The following is a 26,983-nucleotide window of genomic DNA, read 5'->3' on the forward strand; positions in this document are numbered from 1 at the left end:
TAAGCATGATACCTTACAAGTAAGAGTTTTCAATTTTTTGTCTGCTACCTCCTTCAACCGAAACTCCTTCCTTGGTTTCAGGTAATCACACAGGTAGGCAGATGAGAATTTTGGGTAATGAGTCTTTTTCTCTATCAGAGGGCCTGAAAGTACACAAAGGAAAACTTCAAGTCCCAGCAGACCCTGCGCTCTGGTATGTCAGCCAGCAGGGATAGGGTAAGGTGTGTCTGAGTTTGCCTAGTCTTGCTCAACAAGGTAATCATTACTCTGAAGTTAACTGCTTGACTAGGTAAACAAACAGGAGTAATAGAGCATGAGAGGAATATCATGAAATCTCCTCATCTGAGCTGAACTTCTGTACAAGGTAAGATGGTTTTCTGATACTGCTAGATTCTCAGAAGTCTGCACAACTAATGAAAAATTCTAAAGTTGATATATATATCCACTGAGCCCATATATATTAGTGTGGAGTAGATGGTTGTGTTAGGAGGACTTTGAATGAGAAGACTTGGAAGCTGCGGTGTATGTAGACCAGGATTGCTGTCCGTCCCTCACTACAGAAAAAGCTCCGGTTGATAAAATCTCTCATACAATGTGTCCCCGGTGACTTTTTGGATTCTTTGAATATCAAAATATATTTTATTACTATTTATTTGACTATTCAGTTGTACTATAAACTCAGAAACATTCATCTTATTCTTAGCAATAGACTATATGCTGATGGTGGCTATATAGGACATTAAGGCCACATTCACACGGTCAGTATTTTACATCAGTATGTGTAAGCCAAAATCAGGAGTGGGTGAAAAATTCAGAAGTGGTGACATTATTATTATACTGTTATACTTTCCTCTGATTGTTCCAATCCTGGTTTTGGCATATTGATTTGTGTAATTATGCCAGTTTTTTTTTATGTCATTGCATTTATAAGAGTGACATTAATCTAAAAGTCAAAAACGTTACAAAATATATTTGCTAAAGTTTTTTTTACTACTTTTACTACTTATTATTATTATCATGTTCAGACTACACTAAAATAGTCGAACACCTCAACAGTTGGCCACCATAAGCCACGGCATGTATGTATATATAAAGCAACTCTGTGTTATTAATAAAATGATGTATAAGACCAGCACAATTTTCTATCACCGCCAATTGCCTCCATTGTTCTTTGCTCTGTATGTTGTATACTTGTTTAAAGAAAATGAATAAGAAGCTACTGAAGTTTTAATTATGTGACACAGGTTTTTTTTTTTAAATCAAGTTCTCCAGGATAAATGTCCCATTATTGGTGCCATTTTCTAGTATGTTTGAAGACTCTAAGGTTTGTAGAGGCTGGTAAAAGTCACACATTGACGCTGGCTGATTATGGCAGGAAGAAAGTCATATTATCCTCACAGCTTTGATGATTCATAATAGCGTCACAAATACATCTTGTTTGAAAGGGTAAAAAAGTGTCTCTGGGAGAGGCCATCGGGTGACTTGGTATCAGCTTGTTCTAGGATGAAATGACCACAATTGATTGATATTTATGTAGATGAACAATGTAATATTACGAGTATTGGTACAATCACCTGTAGATCATTATGGGGTTTAGCTGATCTAGCTGAAAAAAATCATGCACGTTACAGGGTTAATTTCTATTCTATCTCAGGAGTACGGTAGACCATACTTGGTGGAAGACAATGTTAGGTTCTGCTACCAGAGCTAAGGAAAGAGAGGAGATCTGTCCCTACGATAGAACTCAGCTTGATCCCTACGATGTAACAGGGAACCTGATCCTGCGATCAGACCTGCTAAAGTCCTCAGCTAGTCTGTACGGAGACCTATAGATGTGGGGAAGGAATCCCTACAAGTACTAGGGACTGGGAGCAAAATGGACACCTCCTAACAGAAATAGTAGCAGACAGACGAACAAACAATATAAATAGAACACAGAGGTCCGAAGACCAAGAAAACTAACAGAGTTAGAAACTGAGCACCGGCTAGCTAAAGAGTAGTAATACAATGAAGTCCAGCAAAGCCAGAAGGGCGGAGCAGGACTAAATAGGCCAACAAGGTCATGTGACCAGCAATAGAAAAAACCTAAGAGCAAGGTTCTAACAGTACCCCTCCTTCTAAGAGGATCCTCCGGATCCCCTAGGACCAGGCTTATCAGGAAATCTCCTGTGAAACGCTCTGAGAAGTCTGGACGCGGAAACATCATCCGACCTCACCCATGAGTTATCCTCGGGTCCGAAACCTTTCCAGGCCACGAGATACTGCAAACTACCTCTATACCGTCTAGAATTAAGGATGCGAGAAATTTCATATTCCCCGTCCTCCACCACCGGAGGAACAGATTCAGAGGCGTCACAATCCGACACAACAGCTTTTTTCAACAGAGAGACATGAAACACCGGATTAATTCTCCAGGAGGTAGGAACCTCCAACCTAACAGCAGATTGGTTGACAACCTGAAGCACCTTAAAGGGCCCTACAAACTTGGGACCCAATTTCTTAGAAGGAATCCTCAACCGCAGATTCCTAGAGGACAACCAAACCATGTCACCAACAGCGAACAAAACCTCCTGTCGTTTCCTATCAAAGTAGTCTTTAGATTTTCTGTTAGCCTCCTGAAGATTACCACGCACATCCGTCCAAACTCTCTCCAAATCGCCGGAAAAATTCTCCTCCTCAGGCACGGCAGATACCAACTTGGAGAACGACCCAAACGACGGATGTCTCCCAGAACAACAAAAAAAAGGCGAACAACCAGCAGAAGAAGATGTATGATTGTTCAAAGCAAATTCAGCAAGTGGCAGAAACTCAGACCACCCCTCTTGATTGTCTGCCACAAAACAACGCAAGAACTGCTCAACATCCTGGTTTTTCCTTTCTGTCTGGCCATTAGATTCAGGATGATATCCGGATGAGAACGACAAATGAACTCCCAATCTGTCACAAAAGGCACGCCAAAAACGAGCCACGAACTGAGGTCCCCTATCAGAAACAATGTCAGTAGGAATGCCATGAAGTCTGACAACTTCCTTGACAAAGGCCTTAGCGAGAGTCTTAGTGCAGGGCAGTTTGACGAAGGGAACCAAGTGACACATCTTGCTAAAACGGTCCACGACCACCCAGATGACAGTAAAACCCTCAGAGGGGGGAAGGTCAGTTATAAAGTCCATAGCCAGATGTGTCCAAGGAGCACTGGGAACCTCCAGAGGGCAAAGCAACCCCGCAGCAGGAGTATGTGAGGACTTAGATCTAGCACATATAGTACATTGACGCACCCACTTAATGACTTCCTTCTGCCATCCAGGCCACCAAAAACTGCGACCCACCAGTCTCTTGGTCTCAGAGATTCCGGGATGACCTGCCAACTGAGATTCGTGACACTCAACAAACAAATCTCTCCTAAAGGTCCCAGGCACAAACAACCTCCCATGGTGAGTGTTAGATGGGGCATTCTCCTGTGCTTTAAGAATCTCATCTTCCAAAATGGAGTCCAAAGCAGCAATCACAACACCTTCTTGTAAAATGTTCTCCTCTTTCTCAGCACCGACTATGGGAGAAAAACTGCGAGACAAGGCGTCCGCCTTAACATTCTTAGTACCTGGGATTTAAGTAACGGAAAAATTAAACCGCGAGAAAAACAGTGCCCACCTAGCCTGACGGGCATTCAGGCGCTTGGCAGCATCAAGATATATCAGATTTTTATGATCCGTAAAAACCTGAACGGGAAATTCAGCACCTTCCAAGAGGTGGCGCCAGTGTTCAAATGCGAGTTTAATAGCCAATAATTCCCGATTACCAATATCGTAATTCAGTTCAGTCTCCGAAAAATTTTTTGAAAAAAAGGCACAGGGATGTACTCCATCCCCGTTATCCTGAGACAATACTGCGCCAACCCCCACAGAGGAAGCATCAACCTCAACCAAAAACGGCTTAGTCACATCAGGCTGCATAAGGATGGGAGCAGAGGTGAACCTCTCCTTGAGATACACAAAAGCTTCAATGGCCTCAGCAGTCCACTGAACCGCATCAGCACCTTTCCTGGTGAGATCGGTCAGAGGTTTGACAATAATAGAAACATTTTTAATGAATTTTCTATAATAATTGGCGAAACCCAAAAACCTCTGTATCGATTTCAAACCAATAGGCCTAGGCCATTCCTGCACAGCTTGAACTTTCACCGGGTCCATCTCAAAACCTTCGCTGGAGATAATGTAGCCCAAAAAACTAATTCTCTGTACAGCGAACTCACATTTCTCCAGCTTAGCAAAAAGCGAATTGTCAATTAATAACTGTAATACTTCACGTACGCTCCGCCAATGAGATTCCAGATCCGGCGAATAGATCAAAATGTCATCCAAATACACAACCACATTTTTGCCGATCAAAGGTCTAAGAATGTCATTAATAAGATTCTGAAAAAATGCAGGAGCATTAGTAAGACCAAAAGGCATAACCAAATTCTCAAAATGACCCACAGGAGTGTTAAAAGCAGTCTTCCATTCGTCACCCTCCTTCATGCGCAACAGATTGTATGCCCCCTGAAGGTCAATTTTAGAGAACCACTTGGCCCCCACTAACTGGTTAAACAGATCAGGAATCAATGGCAGTGGGTAAGGATTGCGTACAGTAATTTTGTTAATCTCACGAAAATCCAGACAAGGACGTAAACCGCCGTCCTTTTTTTTTTACAAAAAAAAATCCAACCGCCACAGGAGACTTAGAGGGCCTAATGTGACCGGCGGCCAAACTTGTCTGTATATATTCCTCCAAAGCCTTTCTCTCAGGAATAGTAAGGTTAAATAAACGACTTTTAGGAAGAGTCGCTCCAGGGACAAATTCAATAGTACAATCATAGTCTCTATGGGGAGGCAAAACCTGCGATTCCTTCTCAGAAAAAACTCTCCAAAAATCCTGAATAGGAACAGGCAATTCCCCCCTATCCACAGCTGCAATACGCCCGTTACAACACTTGTCATAACATTTATGGCTCCAGGATTTAATTTCATTGGTAGACCAATCCAGTACAGGATTGTGCAATTTTAACCAGGGCAATCCCAACACCACCGGAGAAGGCAAGTTATTCAAAACTACCAAATCCAATTTCTCATGGTGAACACCATTAATAGTGAGGGGAAATTCACAGACCTTGAGAGTAACATTCTTCAAAGGAGAGCCATCCACAGAAACCACAGCAATGGGGGATGACAAAGGTTCGGGTTTTAAATTGAGTTTTTCCAAGAATTCCCCATCAATTACATTCAGAGTAGACCTACAATCGACAAACACCCGAAATTCCATTAATTTTTCCTGAGCAATAGTGGAAGCAGCTAAAAATACACCCTTGGAATTTAAACAGGCAATACGGGCATGACTGACCATTTTTTTTTCTTTCTTCATACGAAACACACAGCTTTTAATGAAATGACCAGAATTTCCGCAATAGAAACACAAACCTTCAGAAAATCTGCGGTCTTTTTCTTGAGAGCGAGGTGCCATCGCTCCAATCTCCATCGGCTCCCCACTGTTAGTACACACATTCATATGACCAGAAACTGACATAGCAGAGGATTTGCTCTCATTAACCCTTGCACGCAGTCTCCTATCCACCCGTATAGCTAATTGCATAGCCTGTTGCAAATCTTCAGGTGTGGGATAAGCAATTAGCAGGTCTTTAACCCTTTCACTAAGCCCTGCCAGAAACAGACTCTTCAGAGCAGAATCGTTCCACCCTATTTGAGTAGACCACCGACGGAAATGAGTACAATATTTTTCCACATTACCTGATCCCTGTCTCAAACGTCTCAACTCAGTCTCAGCAGATGAGACACGGTCAGGATCATCATATAATAGCCCCAAAGCAGAAAAAAAACTATCCACTGATCTAAGGCATGTATCACTAGGTAGCAAAGAAAAGGCCCACTCCTGAGGCTCTTTGCGCAAAAGTGACATTATGAACCCTACGCGCTGGGATTCATCCCCAGAGGACCTGGGTCTCAAACGAAAATACAATAAGCAAGCATTTTTAAATGAAAAAAATTCTTGGTGTTCACCAAAAAATAAATCAGGCAAACGTACCTTAGGCTCCAAGAAATGTGCTCCAGAACAGTTACTCACGTGCTGATGGAGCTCGGCCACCTCCAGAGAGAGTCCCTGCAGGCGTTTAGCCGAATCCTGAACCGACACCATGATGGAACAGAAAAATCTTTCCTTAGGGAATTTGCAGGCTGGACTTACTGTTATGTTCTGCTACCAGAGCTAAGGAAAGAGAGGAGATCTGTCCCTACGATAGAACTCAGCTTGATCCCTACGATGTAACAGGGGACCTGATCCTGCGATCAGACCTGCTAAAGTCCTCAGCTAGTCTGTACGGAGACCTATAGATGTGGGGAAGGAATCCCTACAAGTACTAGGGACTGGGAGCAAAATGGACACCTCCTAACAGAAATAGTAGCAGACAGATGAACAAACAATATAAATAGAACACAGAGGTCCGAAGACCAAGAAAACTAACAGAGTTAGAAACTGAGCACCGGCTAGCTAAAGAGTAGTAATACAATGAAGTCCAGCAAAGCCAGAAGGGCGGAGCAGGACTAAATAGGCCAACCAGGTCATGTGACCAGCAATAGAAAAAACCTAAGAGCAAGGTTCTAACAGACAATTTGGAACTGTTTGAGCGACGTCTGTGCTTTTAAAGTGAACCTATCAGGAAAGAAAAAAATCAAATGGTGGTTATGTGCAGCCATCGCGCCAATCTGCAGGGAAATACTTTTTTTTTAAATACCGTACATGTGGTTTTCTAATAAGAAGTTTAGAGACCAGCATACCTACATCATTTTTGCTAAAGGAAGACACTTCAAGAAAAATTATTCAGATTCTTTCTGAAGAGTTTTTTCAAACTTCTTTTGCGGTGGCCGCCGGAGTCTTTATTTATATTCTATATATAAAATAGTGGCGACTTTCATGTGGAAGTTGCTAGAGGAATGGACCAGTCACTTCTTTTAGCCACTTCACGGCTGTCAAAGCTTGAAGCAGTTAAGAAAAAGTGACAGAAGACAGAACACATGCACAGCAAGTCATTTTACATTGCTGTGCAGATGTTCAGCATTTTTTAAATGTTTAGCCCTTTTCCAGGCAGAATTATATATATATATATATATTTTTTTTTTTTTTGCCTAGAGGCATTAAATCAATGTATGATTTTGGTCCAATCTTTTTTTCAGTGTGCAAGAAGATCCTATTCTGGTGGGTTTGGACTCTGATCTCTAATGGACCGTTCAGCACCTGGCAATTGGGAGGAGCACTAACTGTATCTCTGATTCCCAGGCGCCGGTACATGTCACACGGATTGCATTCATGTGCAGCACGTGTTTACTCGGACCCATTGACTTGAATGGTTCAATGTGCATGTGATCAATGCTGTCGTCCAAAAATGGACATATCTACGTGTGGATCACACGGACCCACGGTCAGTGAAAATATACTGACATGTGCACAGACCCATTTATTTGAATGGGTTTGCGTTTGTCAGTGTCTCCGGTACATGTGTCTTAGTTTGTGTATCCATTTTTACCATCAATGTGGCATCTGTTTTTTTTTCCCATATGCTGTCTATTTTTTAAGGACCCATTGATCTGAATGGGCGGGATTGGTCAGTGACTCGGATCAAAAATAGACATGTCTAAATTTCTGTGGGGTTAATATGGAAATATGAGCAGCCAGATAGACTATAAGTAGGGTTGAGCGAGTATGTTCTGTCCGAGTATGCTCGGGCCGAGCTCCGAGTATTTCCAGCTGCTCGGTGATAAGGTTAAATCGCTCCTGTGTGCATGATTTGCAACTGTTTGACAGCTTTATTACATGTGAGGAATGTGTAAGAAATAGACATTCCTCCCATGTAATAAAGCTGTCAAACAGTTGCAAATCATGCACACGGGAGCGATTTAACCTAATCACCGAGCAGCTGTAAATACTCGGAGCTCGGCCCGAGCATACTCGCCAAAAGGGTTAATAGAACATACTCGCTCAACACTAAATAAGTCTATGTTCCCACAATGAGTTTTTGGTGAGTTTTTTTACACTGCATATTTTCGAAAAAATTCAAGTAAGCTAATTTACTTAATGGATTCAGAAATGATGGGGAAAATCTGAAACATCAAAAACTCATCATGGGAACGTAGCCTAATAGTTATGTGTTCTATCCATGAAATTACATGGATGTAAAAATTAGAATTCTGAATGTGACCTCAGGTGGAAAACCATTTGCAGTAATTATAGCAAGTTTTTGTAGGGAAGTAGAACTCTGGCTAGAAAAATGTACAAGCCTCTTGGTGACGAGCATAAAAAATAATGTGATTTATGTAATTTGCGAAAATGGATATGCAATTCTCACCACTGTTAGCTGGATAAAGCACTAGTCCTGGTCACAATCAATGAAGAGTGCTCTCTGATAAAGCAAGCATTGTTAGGAACGTAGATTTGTAGGGCTTCCAGGATATATTTATAGTTGGCAGCCTGCAAAATAATATGTTAGCCCAATATGGTACACCGAGATACCAGAAATTTCCCATCCATTCTCCCCATTGCCCATTTATAAAGGTATGTTTGTAAAAAGCAAAAAATATTATAGAAATAGAAAGATAAAGGGAATGAAAATCATCCTCTTTTTCTATTTTGCTCTAATTAAAGTTTTTGCCTGTTAAGCTAGACTCATACTGTATATGAGCATTAAAGGGGTTGTCTCAACATCTTGGGTACATCTTCCAAATGCCTATGAAAACAAGCAGTTTGCAATTTACTTGTTGTTTAAAATCCTCTTTGTTCTCAGGAATGAAGGTATTTTTAGTTTTACAGCTTACAGCTCATTGCCTAGGTTACTGGCCACCTCTGCAGTATTTCAGCAGTGGTTAGCCTCTTATCCAAAGAGCACAGTGGTTAAAGTGGTTGTTCCCTACTTCGGCAACCCATTCTTAAATATTGTATTTGCCCATTAAAAAAATAACTAAAAACAGATACTCCCCTCCTGCATAGGCGCTGTCCCAGCAATTTAGGTCTGGCCGTGTTCATGTGACATTGTTATGCCATGTGTGCAAGGCAGCCCATTAGTGTTTGCTGATTGGCTGCAGCGCTTAGGTGGCAAAATAATATCACATGAACACCAACAGGCCCGTGGCAACCTAGCTGTAATGGTGCCAATATGGGACTTGAGTATCTATTTTGTTTCATTTTAAATAGAGGAATACAGCATTTAAGGAAGGAGTTGTCTAAATAGTGGGCAACCTCTTTAGAAGCCAAGTAATATAGAGCTTCTGAACATGGCTCTGCAGTTGGCCAAATTGCTTGATCTGGACCAACTTTCATTGCCACACTGCTCATTTGGTGTAGCACAGCCAAAGCTGGGCACTTTTCTGGCCATCGAACTATCAGTCAGGAGTACATTGGCCCTTGGCAAGCAGAAAGCCAAGAAGCTGGAGAAAGGTACTCTCCAGAAATAAGAACATGAAATAAACCTTTTAAATTCCCAACACATAGCTCTAAAATGTCTACAGAATAATATTTGTCAAGTGTGTATCAAGAGTATTTTTTTGGCCTATATGCCAAGAAAGCCTGTATACTCCAGTTGTATACATCTGGGGCTTACATGTCAAACTGTACTGCTAAGGATGGAGTCAGATGGCTGTATAAATCAGACTGAGATTGGACCCGAGCGTGACAGCTGAATAGAAATACATGCAGCTATCACGCTCAGGTCGGGAGAGCAGCCGGCCAGTCCGTGCACTGCGTTCCAATCTCTGTTTCATTTACAAAGCCTTCTGACTACGCCCTTAATGTGATGCCAAAACAGGATGCAAACCTAGCCTACAGTTGTTTTTTTGTGCTATTCAAGTATGGATATGTTAATGTTGAAGGTTTCCTTATTGTTTTCTCTGTTCTCGATTGTGATGTTGCTGTCACGGTATTGTATACACATACTCATCACGTGTACTCTATGCAGTGAAGAAACTTATACTTCATGGACTTATTCCTTAGTGCAAACATGAAAGAAGTCTGACATCAAAGTTTGGTATTTTTCAGATCAGTCAGTCAAACTCTAAGGGTTAGTATTATGGCAGAGCTATTTATAGGGATGCTAGGACAATCTGGTGTTTATACATCTAATGCCTTTAGTAGAGAATATCTCTCTTTATACAGTATAAAGCATACCAATTTTCTGTATGTAACTGGAGAAATACAGAGGTACAGTTAGGCTATGTTCTCACAAAGTTTTTGAGGTGTTCCCAGGCAAAGCCACTTAAGGAAAATGCTGGAAGTTGATTTAAAGAGGTTGTCCATACTTTTACACTGATGCACTATCTTTAGGATAGGGCGTCAATGTCTGATTGGCCGGGGTCCAACATCCGGCACCTCGGCCGATCAGCTGTTATCAGTGCTGGCTGAAAGTACATACTTGTGGAGCTTAATGAAGCGGCTTTGCCGTCGGTCATGCATCAGGAGTGTCTGACGAGTGGTGTGCGCCGCTAAGGTTTCTGGCTTGAGGAACAGTTCGCCATGAATTAGATGAGCTATGGTCTCATGGCTGCTCTGCCTCCCTGTCCAGTTTTGGTGGAGCTGGGAGAAACTGATGTAAAAATGCCAAAAGTGGCAAAATGTTGCCGAAACTTCAAATTGCGACAACATTTTGAGTCTTTTCATATGCAAATTGTCTCTACTGAAAGGAAGAGACTAGGACTTTAGTGCTGCCTATAGGAAGTAGCAATCCTAAAAGTCAATATTGACTCTCCAACGAGTCTTGTCACATGACTTTGGATAATAGCCAAAACCAAAATCTCAGCCAATCCAAAGGGTAACATTTCTCAATGCAGAGAGTGACATGTTAAGCATCTCAAGGTGAGGAGACTGTTAAGACGCAATGCTCCTCTGGGAAATTTGCAAATTGTCAATTCAGAAAGGAAGAGAACTACAACTCTAGTGCCACCTATAGGAATTAGCAATCCTTAAAGTTAATATTGACTCTTCGAGTTTGGTTCTGTCTCTTATCCTAAGTCATGTGACAAGGCTCGTTGGAGAGTCAATATTGACTTATAAGATAGCTACTTCCTATAGGTGGCACTAGACTTTTAGTTCTCTTCCTCTCTGAAGAGACAATATATTTCCCAGAGGAGCATTGCAGTTTAGAAGTCTCCTCACTTTGACATGCTTAATGTGTCACTCTCCACAAGGAGAAATGTTACCCCATGGAGACTTTTCATAGAAATTTATGACAGAATTCTTGCTAAATTGCTCTTAGTGTGCACATACCCTAAGAATATTTTCAAGACTTCAAAGAAGTGACATACACTTTCTTTTTTACACGTGTAATTTTTTAAAACCTGTTCAGGAAAAAAAGCGCTCAAAAGCTGTTCAAATAAACAGCAAAGTAGCTTTCCCATAAAATGAATTGGTTAGAATTTTCCATGCATTTTTGAGGAGGACATTAGAGCCGATCCTCTGCCAAGTATCTCCTTATAAGCTCTGTGTGAACGTTGCCTAAGAGGTTGAGCACATACACCTTGGGTGGCTGTCGGTCATTTACAAAATGTCTACCTCTACCAGCTCCCCATACATGTGAATGCTTCACTCGGTCTGGTCCAGTATTCATTTCTTCTTAATGGGAAGAGGGAAGAAAGTTTTGTCCAATGTAAAGAAAATGAATTTAAACTGTTCAATCCTACTATCTCCTGACATCATCAGTCGGGGGGAAAACCTGGTATGCCCCAACCCGCCTTTATATTATGTACCAATAAATCTGTTACGCATTTACTGGTACTTTACTGTAGGAAATGATGAAGCTTTATAAGATTAAAATATTACTCTTTAAAATAGGACCTGTCACCAGGTCAAATTTTTATTTTTTTTTGTTCTCTAGGGACGTGTCTTTCCGCTGCTCTGCAATGTTGACGTGTGAGCAATGTCGCCCCTTTTGTAAAGTCCATAAAAATGAGCAGTAAATTAAAAGGCCAATATCTCTGAATCATACAATGGATTTAAAAAACACAAAAACAGAATACTCGGGGGAACAACAAGAATAAAGTAACAGCAAAAACTGGTAATTTGGTGGTGTTGACAGGTCCTCTTTAATGCTATAGCTTAATGATTAGCAACTAAATATGTCTTTATACCTATGTGCTATATTGCTTTTTTCCAGGTTTATTTTTTTGACGAGTTGAAAGAAATCTGTCGTTGCCTGGAAAATGGGAACAAGCACCATACCTGCCACTGACTGATTTTATTGTATACCTTTCCTTTTTTAATTCTAATAGCACAAAAATCCTTGAAGCATATTGCTACATGAGTAACTTATGGGTTACGTGGCCATATATGTTAGATAGAAGTAGATTGATGGTTGAACATGTGTTTTTTTGATGAAAGATTATTCTGTTAATACATCCATATACAAGTTAATAATAGCTAGAGGTTATTTTGCTATTGGGCTAAGAACTTACAGGCATATAATTGCTAATTACCCACCTGTTCCGCCCTGTGACGATCTGTTCCAGTTTAGGCAGCAATTTTCCAGCTTCATTTGACTTCATGTCAAGAGAGCAGCTCTTTCTCTTATGAACTGCTCAATCCATGGGGTGTAGCTACTGATGACATGCTAGTGCTAGTGCTAGTGCTCTGTCAATGTGATGTCATCAGAAGCAAAAGAATCGCCAGCAGGAGCCAGAACAGATTGTGAAGGAACAGAATAGATTAACAACTACAATGGGGAAAAAAAGTATTTAGTCAGCCACCAATTGTGCAAGTTCTCCCACTGAAAAAGATGAGAGAGGCCTCTAATTGATAGGTAGACCTCACCTATGAGAGACAAAATGAGAAAACAAATCCTGAAAATCACATTGTCTGATTTGGAAAGAAATTTTTTTTCAAATTTTGGTGGAAAATAAGTATTTGGTCAATTACAAACAAGCAAGATTTCTGGCTCTCACAGACCTGTAACTACTTCTTTAAGAGGCTCCTCTGTCCTCCACTCATTACCTGTAGTACTGGCACCTGTTTGAACTTGTTATCCGTATAAAAGACAGCTGTCCGCAACCTCAAACAGTCACACTCCAAACTGCACTATGGTGAAGACCAAATAGCTGTCGAAGGACACCAGAAACAAAATTGTAGCCCTGCACCAGGCTGGGAAGACAGAATCTGCAATAGGCAAGCAGCTTGGTGTGAAGAAATCAACTGTGAATGCAATAATTAGAAAATGGAAGACATACAAGACTACTGCTAATCTCCCTCGATCTGGGGCTCCACACAAGATCTCACCCCGTGGGGTCAAAATGATCTCAAGAACGGTGACCAAAAATCCCAGAACCACACGGTGGACCTAGTGAATGACCTTCAGAGAGCTGGGACCAATGATACACAGGATACCATCAGTAACACACTACGCCGCTAGGGACTCAGATCCTGCAGTGCCAGACGTGTCCCCCTGCTTAAGCCATTACATGTCCGGACCCGTCTGAAGTTTGCTAGAGAGCATTTGGATGATCCAGAATAGTATTGGTAGAATGTCATATGGTCAGATGAAACCAAAGTAGAACTGTTTGGTAGAAACACAACTCGTCGTGTTTGGAGGAGAAAGAATGCTGAGTTGCATCCAAAGAACACCACACCTACTGTGAAGCATGGGGGTGGCAACATCATGCTTTGGGGCTGTTTCTCTGCCAAGGGACCAGGACGACTGATCCATGTACATGAAAGAATGAATGGGGCCATGTATCGTGATATTTTGAGTGCAAACCTCCTTCCATCAGCAAGGGCATTGAAGATGAAACGTGGCTGGGTCTTTAAGCATGACAATGATCCCAAGCACACCACCAGGGCAATGAAGCAGTGGCTTCGTAAGAAGCATTTCAAGGTCCTGGAGTGGCCTAGCCAGTCTCCAGATCTAAACCCTATAGAAAACCTTTGTAGGGAGTTGAAAGTCAGTGTTGCCCAGCGACAGCCCCAAAACATCACTGCTCTAGAGGAGCTCTGCATGGAGGAATAGGCCAATATACCAGCAACAGTGTGTGCCAACCTTGTGAAGACTTACAGAAAACATTTGACTTCTGTCATTGCCAACAAAAGATATATAGCAAAGTATTGAGATAAACTTTTGTAATTGACCAAATACTTATTTTCCACCAAAATTTGAAAAAAAAAATTCTTTCCAAATCAGACAATGTGATTTTCAGGATTTGTTTTCTCATTTTGTCTCTCATAGTTGAGGTCTACCTATGATGTCAATTACAGACCTGTCTCATCTTTTTAAGTGGGAGAACTTGCGCAATTAGTGGCTGACTAAATACTTTTTTCCCCACTGTATTTGCCAGTGAGCTCTTAGAGCAAAAGCTAAAAAAAAAGCAAACAAACAAAATCCTGGATAATTCCTTTAACCCCTTTACAGCCCATGACGTATTAATACGCGTCTGTGCCCTGGGACTTAAGAGCGTGACCCGTATTAGTACGTCATGGCGATTGCGCGTGCACACAGGCTGTGTGGGCGCGATCGCCGCCGGGTGCCTGCACATAGTACCGGGTGTCAGCTGTGACAATGTGCAGGGAGCGGTCCCGCACCGCTCCTGGCACATTAACCCCCGCAATGCTGAGATCGAAGTCGATCTCAGCATTGCGGAGGCAAGGGGAGGTGATCGCAATACTCACCTCCTCTTCCGGGCTCCACCGCTGTCTGCCGCGGCTTCCCGGGTGTTGCCATGACGACCCGATGTCGTCATGACAACATCCAGGTCACCAGGCAGCAGGAACATTGTTTGGTCATGCGCAGTGCACGACCAAACAATCTTCTCACTGTGCAGTGCTGACTGCCTGCATGGCACAGGGATGGTGCTCCATCCCTATTCTATGCAGGCGATCAGAATAAAAAAAGTGAAAGTCCCACAGTGGGACAAAGTAAAAAAGTGTAAAAACTCTCAGAAAGTGCAGAAATTTTTAAAAAAAAAATTGTAAAAATATTTAAAAAAAAAAAAAAAAAATCCATCAAAAATAAAAATATAATGTACCCATCAATAAATATTATTATGAAAAAAAAAGCAAACAAGCAATAAAAGTACAAATATTAGGTATCGCCGCGTCTGGAACGACCTGACCTATAAAACTGTCCCACTAGTTAACTCCCTCAGTGAACACGGTAAAAAAAAAAAAAAAAAAAAAAACGAAGCAAAAAACAATGCTTTATCATCATACTGCCAAACAAAAAATGGAATAACACGCAATCAAAAAGACGAATATAAATAAAAATGATGCCGCTGAAAACGTCATCTTGCCCCGCAAAAAACAAGCCGCCATACAGCTCCATCATCTGAAAAATCAAAAAGTTATAGCTCTCAGAATAAAGCGATGCAAAAAAATATTTTTTTCTATAAAATATCTTTTATTGTGTAAAAGCGCCAAAACATAGAAAAACGATATAAATGTGGTACCGCTGTAAATGTACTGACCCAAAGAATAAAGCTACCTTATCAATTTTACCACATGCGGAGCAGAATAAAAAAGAAACAAAAAAAACAATTCCTGAATTGATGGTTTTTGTTTATTCTGCCTCCCAAAAATCGGAATAGAAAGCGATCAAAAAATGTCACGTGCCTGAAAATGGCACCAATAAAAACGTCAACTTGTCCCGCAAAAAACAAGCCATCACATGACTCTGTCTGCCAAAATCTGGAAAAATTATAGCTCTCAAAATATGGCGATGCAAAAACCAGATTTTAAAAAAAATGCGTCTTTTAGTGTGTGACAGCTGTCAATCATAAAAACCCCATATGATTCTGGTATCGCTGTAATCGCACCGGCATGAAGAATAAAGTCGTCTAATCACTTATACCGCATGAGGAACGGCGTAAAAATAAACTCTCGGGTTAGGGTTGTGCTAGGGTTAGGGTTGGGCTAGGGTTAGGGTTGGGCTAGGGTTAAAGCTAGGATTGGGGTTAGGGTTAGGGTAAGGGTTGTGATGGGGTTGGGATTTTTTTCAAAAGTAAGAAAAAAAGATGACGATATGGCGACTAGTGTTGAGCACAAGTGCTCGCTACTTGAGTTTGCATCAGGTGCTCTGGTATGCATTGAGTATCGTGGGTATTTGAGTGACATGCTCGAGTCTCCGCCCCATATGCTTCGCGGCCAAAAAAACTTTGCGAGGATTGCCTGTCATGCACGAGCAATCCCCGCATGTTTTTTTTTAGGTGTCTAATAACTGTGAAACATGCGGGCGGGGACTCGAGCATGTCACTCGAGCACACGCAGCGCATGGTGCATACCTGAGTACCCAATGCAAACTCAAGTAGCGAGCACTTACGCTCAAGACTAATAACAACTTATTCAATATGATGACCTAATGTTCTCAAATTCTGTGTCATACCTCTGGGTTCAAAATGTTCACTATACCCCTTGATAAAATCCTTGAGGGGTCTAGTTTCCAAAATGGGGTCACTTGTGGGGGATTTCCACTGTTTAGGCACACAGGGGCTCTCCAAACGCGACATGGTGTCCGCTAACAAATTGAATGGACAATCGGCTCAAATTGTTAGCGGACACCATGTTGCGTTTGGAGAGCCCCTGTGTGCCTAAACATTGGAGCTCCCCCACAAGTGACCCCATTTTGGAAACTAGACCCCCAAAGTCACCTATCTAGATGCATAGTGAGCACTTGGATCCCCCGGGTGCTTCACAAATTGATTCGTAAAAATGAAAAAGTGGAAAAAAAAATACTTTTTCATTTTTACGGATTAATTTGTGAAGCACCTGGGGGTTCGAAATGCTCACCACCCATCTAGATGAGTTCCGTAAGGAGGGTCTAGTTTCCAAAATGGGGTCACTTGTGGGGGGTTTCCACTGTTTAGGCACGTCAGGGGCTCTCCAAATGCAACATGGCGTCCGCTAATAAATTCAAGCAAATTTTCAATCGAAAATTCAAATGTCGCTCCTTCCCTTCCGAGCACTGCCATGCGCCCAAACAGTGGTTTTTCCCCACATATGGGGTATCTGCGTTCCCAGGGGAAATTGCACAACAAATTTTGGGGTCCATTTTTTCCTGTTACCCCTGCAAAAATAAAAAAAATTTGGTCTAAATTAACATTTTTGTGAAAAAAGTTAAATGTTCATTTTTTTTCTTCCACATTCCAAAAATTCCTGTGAAGCACCTGAAGGGTTAATAAAGTTTTTGAATGTGTTTTTGAGCACCTTGAGGGGTGCAGTTTTTAGAATGGTGTCACTTTTGGGTATTTTCTGTCATAAAGACCTCTCAAAGTGACTTCAAATGTGATGTGGTCCCTAGAAAAATGGTTTTGTAAATTTTGTTGGAAAAATGAGAAATCACTGGTCAACTTTTAACCCTTATAACTCCATAACAAAAAAAAATTTTGGTTCCAAAATTGTGCTGATGTAAAGTAAACATGTGGGAAATGTTATTTATTAACTATTTTGTGTGACATATCTCTCTGATTTAAGGGCATAAAAATTAAAATTTTGAAAATTGCAAAATTCTCAAAATTTTCGCCAAATTTCCATTTTTTTCACAAATAAACGCAAGTGATATCGAAGAAATTTTACCACAATCATGAAGTACAATATGTCATGAAAAAACAATCTCAGAATCAGGGGGATCCGTTGAAGCGTTCCAGAATAATTGCCTCATAAAGTGACAGTGGTCAGAATTGTAAAAATTGGCCTGGTCATTAACGTGCTAACCACCTTGGGTTGTAAAGGGGTTAAACTATATTCACACATCCATTGTACACATCCATGTGATGTCAGGTTTTTCTTCTTGGTCTCATTGATCTAAACACACATCCACTCTAATTCTGAACCTGTGTGTCCAGTCTGTGAGACTCAAAGCATGTCCTCTTCTTATCTGTTTTTAAGATCAGACTCCCGCATTAATGTTTATGGGAATTCGTTAAACACAGATGAAACCCGAAAGACTTACTTTGCACTTCAAAGTTTCATCCTATTTTTTATTCATTTTTTTAACTTATCCATGCTAAGATTTAATGGATAAAAAAAGTTCAGACAATTTTTAAAAATGGATGACCAAAATACAAGTGCAACATACCATAGATGTGTGCATTCTGTGTATATTGGTCTCTTCTTTGAGAAGACCATTTACCACTGAAATTTTTCACTTTTGGTAATCATCATAGATTTTTCTTATATACAAAAATTAGCTCATTTTGCAACATCTGTTTTTCATCCGTTTTTGATAGGAGTGTCAGTTTTTACCATCAGTGTGTCATCCATATCCCCAAAAAAAATTGATGGCGACTTTCCAAACTTCTAGAAAACAGCCAGCGAAAACAGACAACATATAAAAGTAACTCAGCATCATTGTGCTTTTAATTTTTAGAATTGGCCTATTCACTAGAATGGGTGAGTTTCAGCCACAATTTTGGCAAATATAAGACGTTTCTATTCAGTTGAGAAGGACCATTAGTCAACAACAGCAAAAATGACGTGAATAACCTCTTATACTACAGTCATATGAAAAAGTTTGGGCACCCCTATTAATCTTAAGCTTAATGTTTTATAAAAATTGGTGTTTTTGCAACAGCTATTTCAGTTTGATATATGTAATAACTGTTGGATACAGTAATGTTTCTGCCTTGAAATGAGGTTTATTGTACTAACAGAAAATGTGCAATCTGCATTCAAACAAAATTTGACCGGTGCATAAGTATGGGCACCCTTATCATTTTCTTGTTTTAAATACTCCTGCCTACTTTTTACTGACTTACTAAAGCACTTTTTTTGGTTTTGTAACCTCATTGAGCTTTGAACTTTATAGCCAGGTGTATGCAATCATGAGAAAAGCTACTTAAAGTGGCCACTTGCAAGTTGTTCTCCTGTTTGAATCTCCTCTGAAGAGTGGCATCATGGGCTCCTCAAAACAACTGTCAAATGATCTGAAAACAAAGATTATTCAACATAGTTGTTCAGGGGAAGGATACAAAAAGCTGTCTCAGAGATTTAACCTGTCAGTTTCCACTGTGAGGAACATAGTAAGGAAATGGAAGAACATAGGGACAGTTCTTGTTAAGGCCAGAAGTGTCAGGACAAGAAAAACATCAGAAAGGCAGAGAAGAAGAATGGTGAGATCAGTCAAGGACAATCCTCAGACCACCTCCAGAGAGCTGCAGCATCAACTTGCTGCAGATGGTGTCACTGTGCATCGGTCAACTATACAACGCACTTTGCACAAGGAGAAGCTGTATGGGAGAGTGATGCGAAAGAAGCCGTTTCTGCAAGTACGCACAAACAGAGTCGGCTGAGGTATGCAAAAGCACATTTGAAGAAGCCTATTTCTTTTTGGAAGAAGGTCCTGTGGACTGATGAAACCAAGATTGAGTTGTTTGGTCATACAAAAAGGCGTTATGCATGGTGGCAAAAAAACACAGCATTCCAAGAAAAACACTTGCTACCCACAGTAAAATTTGGTGGAGGTTCCATCATGCTTTGGGGCTGTGTGGTCAATGCCGGCACTGGGAATCTTGTTAAAGTTGAGGGACGCATGGATTCCACTCAGTATCAGCAGATTCTTGGCAATAGTGATCAAGAATCAGTGATAAAGTTGAAGTTACGCAGTGGATGGATCTTTCAGCAAGACAATGATCCAAAACACCGCTCCAAATCTACTCAGGCATTCATGCAGAGGAACAATTACAATGTTCTGGAATGGCCATCCCAGTCCCCAGACCTGAATATCATTGAACATCTGTGGGATCATTTGAAGAGGCTGTCCATGCTCGGCGACCATCAAACTTAACTGAACTGGAATTGTTTTGTAAAGAGGAATGGTCAAAAATACCTTCATCCAGGATCCAGGAACTCATTAAAAGCTACAGGAAGCGACTAGAGGCTGTTATTTTTGCAAAAGGAGGATCTACTAAATATTAATGTCACTTTTCTGGTGAGGTGCCCATACTTATGCACCTGTCAAATTTTGTTTGAATGCAGATTGCACATTTTCTGTTAGTACAATAAACCTCATTTCAAGGCAGAAACATTACTGTATCCAACAGTTATTACATATATCAAACTGAAATAGCTGTTGCAAAAACACCAATTTTTATAAAACATTAAGCTTAAGATTAATAGGGGTGCCCAAACTTTTTCATATGACTGTATAATGTGACAGTGTGCTGTCAGTAGAAAAAATTGACAGGACACATGTGACAGTGAGCCCTAAAGAGATCCTGTCACCAGATCAAAAGTGGCCAATTGTTTCTCTTGTTTTTTCCCGCTTCTCCCAAGAATTCCCTTATTTTTATAGATCCGCCAAACTGTTCCAGAGATCTGGGTCTCTTTGGTAGAGCCCCAAGAAAATTGCACTAAACAATGAGGCATGGTTCTCAGGATTCTCGGGTGCGTGACTAAAGGCTGCTCTACATTATTACCCTATGAACGGTGTCCCCTTTAGTACAAAAATAAGAAAAACCCATATGTCTAGAACAGTATGAAGAATTTAAAACAATACAAGATAAAAAAAACTAAGCAAAAAACCCCCACAGTACTCAAGGAGCAGCGGGACTAAAATAAACTGGTCCCTTTTGACCTGGTGACAGGTCCTCTTTAACTCTTTGTTTTGGCTGAGATTGTATGACCAGTGAGTAGTACTGGACGATTGACAGCTGCATCAGTATGTATGCTCATGCATGGAAGACTGTCAATCACTTAGTAAAAGTTCCCACTAGACTAATAATCACAGAGAGAATGGATTTAAATCAAAGTTATCAAGAAAATTTTTGATCACACACAGAGAATTCCCAGCTGGACACCATTATATACAAAGGTTCGTCTACAAGTTGGTAATGGTAGCAGACAGCTGCTGCATTACTAACCTGCTGCCGTTTTTGACAGTTTCACCAATATTGCGGCTTTCTAAAACCATGAATGTAATCATAAAATTGTTCTAGAAAAAAAAAAGTGTACTTACATGAGATCCCCGTGTGAATGTACCCTAACTAATTTTAGACATGTGCTCTATTGTTCTGTAGGACAAGGGTTATGGTGCACGTTTTATTTAGCTATTTGAGGTTGAATGTGAGAGCACATTGACATTCTCCTGTGTCGCTCCCTGTGTGATGTCATTGTGTTTGTTTTTTTTACTGGTATCTGACACAAAGACCACACCTGTGTGTACATGTGTGTGTGACTCACAAAATATGTCCCCCAGCAGGAAACTACTGGATGTTTTCAAGAGCCTCAGAAAATGTTCTGTATGTGTCTACTTCATATTCCAACTTGCGAGCCCAGTTTTATTCTCTAAACATTTTTAGCGGCACTAAACAAATTTGACACTGTATGGTCAATGCTTGAAAATAAGAACTTTGCTGTCTATTTACGTTTGCACCATAGAGAGGGACACAATACTGTCTGTAAAGCTTGGGCTCAAGTGTCAAGTATTTATAGTATTTCTTTGATATTTTTGTGAAATTGTTCAAATTCAAGAAGGTAATTGTTAAAGAAAATAAAAATCCAATCCCGTATGATTGTTCTTTCCAACTTCATCAACTGTCCATAGGTGCCTTTAAAGAAACATGTACTCTGTTAGTGGAAGGAGGGGAATCTGTCTTGTAGAGTTGAGCAAAAACAGATTCATGCTGTTCTGGTCCGGCATCCTGTCCTGTCCTCTGCGGCATTCACTTCTGCAGCCTGCGTCTGGGGCGCAACATGACCTTAGTAGCTACCGCTGTGTATTGATGTTGCAACCTGATATACATCATGATGTCGCATGAGGCCTCGTAACTAAGCCTTATGCAACATCTAGAAACCTAGAAATCACTAGAGGTGTCCAGGATGCCAGTCCGGGGATGCCATCCGCAGTAGTGAAGAATGTCCTGGTCTGATTACCACAAAGGCAGTATTGGATGCCATACCAGGTCAATGAAAATCTTTTTGTTTCACTTTACAGTACTGATGTGTTTGAGGCATTATAAGTGATGGTTCACCTTTGATGAGCATATACTTTAATCCAAGGGTGGGGAAAAATTCTTCTGCCAAGGGCCATTTCAATATTTATACCATCTTTTGGTGGCCGTTCAAAATTATCAACTTGGAAATTATCCTGCTATATTTAGTCAAATATTTAATTAGCTCACCCCTAATGTGATGGCAGGAACTACTTCTCTTTGGTAAGGCTTTGATGTTAGGTGGTAATAATGATGCAGCTACTTGCTACTGCTTTTCAAGGTTTGCATTGGTCTGGAGCACAGTTGACACATTGCAATAAGTTTTGTAATGAACTGATCACAGAAGTAAGTTGTTATGAACACAGATGCATATTACACTGCAGGTCTCCTCACAGTGGGAAAATCATCATTGCTAACGTAACATTTATAGAAGCCAAGCAGTTGGAGCTCTGAGGTATTCATCACATAGGGGACACAGAGACTGCTGTGTATAAATCACATAGGAGACACTGAGACTGCTATATACTTCACATAGGAGACACTGATACTTATGCATATACATCACATAGAAGACAGTGAGGCTTCTGTATATACATCACATAAGATACACTGCGGCTGATATGTATACATCATATAGGAGACACTGAGTCTAATGTATATACATCACATAGAAGACAGTGGAGCTGGTACATACATCACAAAGGAGACACTGCGGCTGCTGACTTCATCATCAGAGAGTCAGGAGAGCAGAGAGTGGTAATGCTGCCCACAACGAACGCCCTGATGCGGGCACCCATCAGAATCAGGACATAATCCTTCAATACATACTCTGCAGTATTCAGTAGTGAAAGCTGTGTGTTTGTGCTCAGAGTTTAGAGAGGAATTAAATGGCCAGTGGCAAAAGGACTGTGGTCCACAAAAATCTGCTCTGGGGCTGGAGAAACTGACATATCACGGACCAGAGATTTCACACCCCTGCTTTAATCCATTTGGATATCAATTTTGTTGTGTGATTTTTATTTTTATTTTTTTTTTTTACGTAAAGGGGTTTTCCCACTAGCAAAAGTTCATTTTAATCAATGATTGTGCCTGACCATGTACGGAACATGGTCTGATCATACCACAGCTCCTGGGCAGAGGGGGAAGCAAAAGAGTATACAGACAGAACAGCAGGGGATCACAGCTGATTCTTTCTTTGAAGTAAAACATTGTTTAAAAACAGGCAGTGAGAAAAATATGTTTAAAGGGGTTGTCTGGTCCAAATCGATAAGTCTGCAGTCACTTGTGTGACTGCAGACTTATGAATCCCCCCAGCACTTGCACTGTGTACTGCGGGGATTCACTGGTTTCAGACCTGGGCCAAAGGCTATATATGAGTTAATTTATACATAATCCCAGCAAGTGGACGGGGCCTCGACCCATACACTTGTCTTGAGTGAGGCCGTGCCTTGTCTAGTGATGTGGCCGGCCAGTGGGCGTGGCTGTCTAGTGGGTGCGGCCTCGCTCCATACAAGTAAAAATCTACAAAAAGCAAAAATTAACCAAAGCCCTGCTGTAAAAAAATAAAAAGCAAAAGTGCATTTAAACAACATGGGGATCTTAGTAATACTGTTTTTGATCAAAAATAGTATAAAATCCATCACGGCACGGTGACGCCATATTCAGGATGGTCCTACTCTGTCTAATATTTATTTATTATTATTATTTATTATTATAGCGCCATTTATTCCGTGGCGCTTTACTTGTGATAAAAGGGTTATATATAGTAAAAACAATTACAATAATTTTGAACAAAAACGCGACGGCGACTGGTACAGGAGAGGAGAGGACCCTGCCCACGAGGGTTCACAATCTACAAGGGATGGTTGAGGATACAGTAGGTGAGGGTAGAGCTTGGTCTTGGTGGAGCGAGGGTTACTGCAGGTTGGAGGCTTGTCGGAAGAGGTGGGTCTTCAGGTTCCTTTTGAAGGTTTCAACAGTAGGTGAGAGTCTGATATGCTGAGATAGAGAGTTCCAGAGTAGGGGGGATGCATGGGAGAAGATTTGTATGCGATTGTGGGAAGAGGAGATAAGAGGGGAGTAGAGAAGGAGATCATGTGAGGATCGGGGGTTGCGTGCACGCGAGTACTGGGAGACTAGGTCACAGATGTATGGAGGAGACAGGTTGTGGATGGCTTTGCATGCCATGGTTAGGGTTTTGAACTGGAGTCTCTGGGTAATGGGGAGCCAGTGAAGGAATTGACAGAGAGGAGAGGCCGGGGAATAGTGGGGAGGACAGATGGATCAGTCGGGAAGCAGAGTTTAGGATAGATTGGAGGGGTGTCAGAGTGTTAGAAGGGAGGCCACAGAGCAGGAGGTTGCAGTAGTCGAGACAGGAGATTGAGGGCATGCACTAGTGTTTTTGCAGATTCGTGATTGAGGAATGTGCGGATCTGGGAGATATTTTTGAGTTGGAGTCGGCAGGAAGTGGAAAGGGCTTGGATTTGTGGTTTGAAGGAGAGATTAGAGTCCTGGGTGACCCTGAGGCAGCAAGCTTGCAGGATTGGGGAGAGAGGGCAGCCATATTTAAAACCTTACCATGTGTCAAAGTTGACCTCACTGTGTGAATAAGGGCAGACAACGGACCGTATCCTGAACTGTGGACACCAGCCCAGGGAAGCTATCTAAATGTGATTTTTTCAGCTCAAGGAAGGGAGGCCAAACCCTGGCTTGCACAGAATGCAAATATACAAAGAAAAAACACAAAAACTGAGCTTGGCTTAAGTTGGTATAATGTAGCATGTAAATGCATGTTTAAACTGGCCATAATTCAGAAAAAAACTACAGAAACCTTCAGAAAAGACCGGAGGCTATATATGAGCTATACATTATCCCGGGCAGTGGATGTGGCCTTGCTCCCATACACTTGTATTGAGTGAGGCCGCGCCTCATCTAGTGATGCTGCCGGCCAGTTGGCGTGGCCGTCTAGAGGGTGCAGCCTCGATCCATACAAGTGTATGAAAGCAAGGCCACACCCACTGTCCGAGAGTATGTATAACGCATACATAGCCTCCTGTCCCGGGTCTGAAACTGGCGAATCCCCGCAGCGCATAGTGGGGGGATTCATCAGTCTGCAGTCACATAGTGACTGACGAATTATTGATTTGGACCGGACAGCCCCTTTAAGCACAAATAATTTTTTAGTAATTTGTGAACATTAGTTATAGGTGGCTTAGCATTCATTAGTGCAGTGTATGGAAGCTAGGACTCTGGAATATAGGCTTGTGGAGAGCTATCTGTAAGGTTCTAATCATTACAATTTGTCAACCAAAAAGTCATGCAAACATAGCAATGCACAAAGTACAGACAAAAAGAAAACTGATGGCTGTAAGTATCACAGCTCTCCAATTCTGCTTGTTGTAAGAATATATCATAGATTATTTTTTATATTAAAAACCTCATTGACTGTGGTACTACAATATCAATGTAATCTATATGTGACTGTAGATACATAAAGCCAGATTCATTATTTCATTTGCATCTGATTTTTTTTTAGTTTTGGTGTTTTACACTTTTTTTTTTGAAATTTTTCTTTGCACCAAATTCATCTTTCCATTTGTGCCCGGTCTGTTAGTCTATTCACTTTCTTTTTTTTTGTTTGCTGCTGTATGTGAGGTTTAGGATTACCAGATGTTTTTACCCGATTCATCATTGGCAACTTTTCAAATAAGTCACAAATATACTCGAGTATACCACCCCCCTCCATGATTTGAAGTGTACAAGAAACTTATGAGCAAGTTTTGCGCCACTTTTGATCTAAAAAGTCACAAAATTAGTTAAAAACAGAAAAAAGATGCCATTTTGACACAAAAAAAAGTCAGCGATAGCGATACCACAAGATAAAAAAGGAAAGTTACTTAAAAAACAAAAAGCAAATGATGAATCGGGTCCTCAATGTGAGCAAACGGAGGGTGGCGAGAGAAGCACGGGACTTGTTTTAAAATGTTGTTTTTTTTAGACTTGGCCCTCTTCAACTCGCTTGGTCCCGGTGCCATTGAACAGGCTCCACTGGATATATGTCTGCCATTTTCCACATTTAGCACTGCTTCAGGGTAACTATTCCTTACACATATATCCTTATCTATTGTTTTCTCACTTTATGAATCATAAGAAATGTTGTAACAGCCATGATATGGAGAATAAATGCACCATTGTCAAAGGCGAAAGCTCTTGATGTTGACTGTGGTCCTTATAAGTGCACATTGTGAAGCTGCAGGTGTTAGATCCAGCTACAATAAAGGCTCACACTATTGCGCTGAGTAAATCCAGCACCTGCTTTTTTTACAGCAGTATATTTAAAACCAAGCTATGTAAAAAGTAAAGTCAACTGCTCCGCCATGGACACATGCCTTTATCTTACGTTTTATTGGATTAGGAAAGGTGACAGATGGATTCCATATGGCGACGTTCTGCAGACACTGGAGGGGCGTGCTTTTTTCATTACACAATTAAAAAAAAAATAAAAAATAAAACTTATAGAGGAACTATTACTTTTCTATTCAATGGGAAGAATTAAAAAGAATATACAAATCTGAAAACAAAACCTGCATTGTATAAAATAAGGATTTCTTCGTAGACTTTCTCCTTTCTGTGTTCTTTCAAACAACATTTAAACAACTAAAAAAGCAAAGGCTACTGGCACAATGGGCACATGTCAAAAACGTCATCACTAGCACAGAGAACTCATAGCATTCACACTTAGGACATATAGTGTACATATGGCACTCCTGGAAAGGACATTAGTTGCATATGCGACATTGATATGCAAGGTATGAAGCATTTCTTATAGTAGGTGGCCTGGTTCACCATGCTTTTATCGTAAGGCATCCGCCTTCCAGAGTTACGTAGGTCACATACACCGCAACGCTATATGTTCTCTATTCCTTTTTACTGCACGACAATTCATGTTTTTGAAAAAACCTCTGGTGTGTCAGACCAAAATGTGCCAGAAAACAACACAATGTCACACTGCCATAGGTCCAGCAAGTAATGCCCCTTCCGAAGCCTATTGG

General features: G+C 41.0%; 1 protein-coding gene across 4 annotated transcripts in view; it reads left to right on the top strand.

Annotated features, from left to right (window-relative positions):
* The first annotated feature begins 212 nt into the window (after nt 1-212).
* Nucleotides 213-26,983, top strand: part of MACC1 (MET transcriptional regulator MACC1) — a 187,514-nt gene continuing 160,743 nt past the window's right edge. For 3 of the 4 annotated variants that reach the window (XR_012320054.1, XM_073677839.1, XM_073677836.1), the window contains exon 1: nt 213-364. The gene's annotated coding sequence lies outside the window, so the exon portion shown is untranslated. Of the gene's footprint in view, nt 365-25,929; nt 26,024-26,983 lie in introns of all 4 variants that reach the window. The other variant, XM_073677838.1, reaches the window with a different exon arrangement.

Source organism: Phyllobates terribilis, unplaced genomic scaffold, assembly GCF_046119375.1.
Source record: "Phyllobates terribilis strain yellow unplaced genomic scaffold, ASM4611937v1 Scaffold_4__5_contigs__length_816908805, whole genome shotgun sequence".
In the NCBI taxonomy this organism is placed as follows: Eukaryota; Metazoa; Chordata; class Amphibia; order Anura; family Dendrobatidae; genus Phyllobates; species Phyllobates terribilis.